This window comes from Pinus tabuliformis, chromosome 1_1 (genome assembly GCF_031772625.1).
Source record: "Pinus tabuliformis cultivar Carrire ecotype Pingquan chromosome 1_1, CPIR1, whole genome shotgun sequence".
Lineage (NCBI taxonomy): Eukaryota > Viridiplantae > Streptophyta > Pinopsida > Pinales > Pinaceae > Pinus > Pinus tabuliformis.
In genome coordinates, this window is record NC_142297.1 from 877,491,196 (window position 1) to 877,495,571 (window position 4,376).

A 4,376-nucleotide genomic window follows, 5' to 3' on the forward strand; every position below is an offset into this window, starting at 1 on the left:
ATATTCATATAATCACACAAACGGGCATAAGACATAATTTTCCCTCTGATAGTAATTTCAGATATATTCACAAAGCACCCTAAGGCATGGCCAATACCCTCTAAAATTTCAGGCATCCAAAAGTCCAGTGGAAGAGAGTATAACGGTACCCACAAAGGTGTCGCTAAAAACTCCTCCTTGTGTGGGTTAAAACATGCTTCCCAATGTCGAATATACAAACCAACATTATTGTAAAAGTATGGCCCTCCTTTGAAGATTCTATCTTTATCCTCCAAATTGGAGAAGATTACCATGAATAACCCTTTTGGCCACAATCTCAAATCTACCTCCACTTTTGGTTGCCATGTATGTTGAATCCATCTTTCCAATTCCCTCTCCTTAGGCCATCCTCCTATGAACTTATAAAATGAAGGCATGGTCTCTCATTCACTTCCTATGATACTCTAGGCAATTTATTGGTACTACAAAAGAAGGGTTTTTTAAGGCTTTCAGAATGCATTGACCTTTTAAGCCTGCTTTCCATTTATCTCCTAAAATGGGTGCTAATATAGCTCCCGAGGCTCCTCTAGCCAAATTACTCTTGTCCTCCATATTAATAATTTTTCCAGCCAAAACATTTCTGAAGGAGGGGACTCCTCCCCCAACCCTCAAATTCATCCTGTATCTTATCTTCAAATTATGATACCTCGCACCACAACTGAGATGAATTGAATTCAAAGTTCGATTTCCTTGAGTGATTGTTGTTGCGACTGGTCCTATGCAGCTCATACCAACTAAATACCCCCATCGCCACCAACTTTCATGTCACTTCATCATTGAAACATGAACCGAACTTAATTCAACTTAATGTACACCATGATTCACACTTTTGATTTGCAATTTTTATATTTCCAAAATTATACTCGTCAAAACAAGGAACTTTTTCTTTCATGCCATTACATATATAAGATAACAATTCATTATTTGTTTAACATGTTTTTGAAATACAACAAGTGCTATGTAGTAGCTAGTACCTGTCACTTAGTTTAAATATAGTTAAATTGGAGTCTGGATTGTTGATAGGCTATGAGCTAATCAATTAAAGCCTTGATGAAAAATAGATATGAAATTGAAAATGTTGTGCTAAAATGGTTCTTTTTGGTGAGCCCCCTACCTCATTGGCTGTAATAAAGCTCTATAACTTTATTTCCTTGGTAGTGTTTCGTTCAAATTGATATGGAGAAACTTAGTTTCAATTGAATGAGATGTGAATTCCAGGAAACTTGTTTTGCATGAACATTTCTCTCCTACAATGTTCATGAACATTATATATGATTGATATAGAGATGAATGTAATTGTGTCTATGGCAATGAATACAGGGAATACAGAACAAAAGTTTTATTTTTATCGCTCAAATTATAATTTCCATTATTCAATTCTAATATGATAACTTCAACTATAAAGAAAATCACAATTTCTGCAACATATTCTTATCCTATACTATAATATTAAACTAGAAACATTGTATACAACAAATATATTGTATTTAGTGAAATGGAAATTAGAAAATCATATACGAGTATGATCAACTATGTAAATAGATAATAATATTTAAAAAGAAACCTAGACATTGATATAAACAAAAGCATATATGGAGAGAAAATATGGAGAAAAACTATAATTCATGAAAATGGAAATAATAGAAAAAAAATTCCAAAATCAAAATCAAAATGAAAAAGTTAAATAAAAAATAAATAAAACAAAAAACAAAAAAAATAATAACTAATAGAGAAATGGAAGTTACTAAACAACACACATAATAAAACCTCAACCAACCCCTTTACAAATAAATAAATTAAATAACAATAAAAAATAACATAAATTGAATTCCCAGTATTAAACTTTGGATAAGCAGATTTTTTTTTGTTATAGACAACTTAATACATAGTTAAAGACAAAATTAGTAATAACATGTCTGCGGGAAGGTTTAATATAACAAGGGCTACATAGTAGCTAGTACCTACGGCTTAGCTTAATTATAGTTTAATTAAACTAAAAAATACTAAAGACAAAGATTTCATCACAAAAATAAAACAATTAATAAAATATTGTAGTGTTGAATGCCATCACCAAAAATTAAGAAATATGATTAACTAATATTGTTTGTATTTGCATATACACTCTAAAATATATATGTTTATTATATATGTGTGTGTTTTATTTTTCATTAATATATATAAATTTTTAATTAAATTCATTAAAATATAATATAATAATTTGTTATCTTAAATAAAAAATATGGAGAAAAAACTATAATTCATGAAAATGGAAATAATAATAATAATAATAATAATAAATTGAAAGTTAAATTAAAAAGAAATAAAATTAAAAACAAAAAATTATTAAGTAATAGAAATGGAAGTTACTAAAGAACCCATAATAAAGCCTCAACCAATCACCTTAGAAATATATAAATTTAAATATTAATAAAAGATAACAAAAAAATAATTCCCAATATTAAACTATAGATAACCACAAGAATTTGAATACGATCAAAAACAAAATTGAATATGTAATACCATATCTACCACAAATATCATAAATATGTATATAAATATAATAAATCATGTGTTTAAAAATTATCACTTTAATAATATGTTAAATAATAATTCTCTCACAAATTTTATTACATGATATTCTTTTTTGTTAATCTTGGCAAGACTCTCTCATTTTCTATTTTACATGTCCATTATTAACCCCGCAACGAGGGAGGGTAGTACAAGATTCGAACCCAAGATCTCTGGTTCAGTGAGACTTCATTCCACCACCATCACCACTTGAACTGTAAGGACCTGCAGCTCTGACTTGAAGTGCGACGGCGTTCCGGCATAAGTGTGAGCTCTCCCTTGAAGTGTGCGATGTGTTGTGCGCATATATGGGAGGGTGAGCGATGTTTATATGCATGGTGGCATGCGTTAACACATATGGAGGCCGACCTATAATGATGAGGGAGCCGACATGGTATTTGGAGCTTTTGCGATGGCGTAGGGGCTTTGGGCGGGTCGGCTGGGCAGCCAAGACTACGCCCTACACTTTGTATATATTGCAGTGCATTGACTCTCATTCCATCATCTCACAATCGCTCAACATCATTCGCTCATGTAGGAGAGGCGCAAAACTACAAGGTGGACGCACAAGAGAGGAAAGGCGCAGATTTGGAGGATGCGCCCGTTCTTGGGCAAGGCCGCACGGAGTTAGGTGTTCTTCTTGGTTTTGGGTGAAGGTGTAGGTAGGAGTGCCGGTGGTTAGGTGAGGGCGTGCACGGGTGTGTGGCGCCCGATGGACGGTTGAGGCGTGCACGGGTGTGTGGCGCCTGGTTTTTGCGACGACTTGGCGCAGGTGTCTTGGTGACTCAGGTGAGCGCCCACCCGTCATGCAAGTGTGCACGGTGACTTAGTGAAGTGTTGAGATTGTGAACGAAGGTGTGTCTCGGGTGGAGGCGCCCGTGTGTGGCAACTTGGAGGCGCGCCCAAGTTGGGCAAACAACACGATTGTGCGACGAGGTGAACGAAGGGTTGGTGAGTCGTGCGACGACCGTGCAGAGGCACCGACGAGCTGGGCAACCAAGTTTTCTGAAGATTGTAAATTTGGCTAAGTATGAAACTTGGGGTTTCCAAGTATACTTGTACAACTTTGTAAACTGTTGTATAATATATTGATTCGGGCAGACTCATTGTTCAGGGAGTTGCCCCTCCCTTTATATTTTGCAATTGTGTTTATCATTTATAATTGTTGTTGATAATGAATGTGTATGGGTGTTCATTGGTATAAAGGATAACATAATAATACTTGGTTGCGAAACACAAATTAAGTAGGAGTAAGTGGTTAGGCGTAGTCCACGAACATAAGTATTGGTGAAAAGAAAGTGTTCGGTGGTGCCGCACCTCGCTAAGAGCGGTTGAAAGACTACCACCGGCTTGGGGGCGTGACAGTTGGTATCAGAGCAGGGTTGCTCGTGACGAAGTGCAGACATTGAAGCTGATTCAGGGTTGAAGAAGCTTGATAGTTGGTGACAGTGAAGCAGGTACTTGCAGGTGAAGGAAGCTGATTTCACATACAAGTGGAACAAGGGCTGGTTCATGGTTGCAGGGAACTCGGTGAAGTTGTTGGATGGTCGAAACTAGATTGCAAAGAAGAAGGAATCTGTTAGCAATGGCAGCTGGATCCCAGGCTGGGTCTAGTCACAGTGTGCAGGATGCTACTATAGCACTTCTGGAAAAAGTGTTGGTGAAGATGGAGGACTTGGAAACTCCCTCGAATAAGAAGATGGACTTGTTCGATAAGGAGCAAGAGGCCAACTCAAAGATGAAGGAAGAGCTCTAGGAGAACTCCGGAC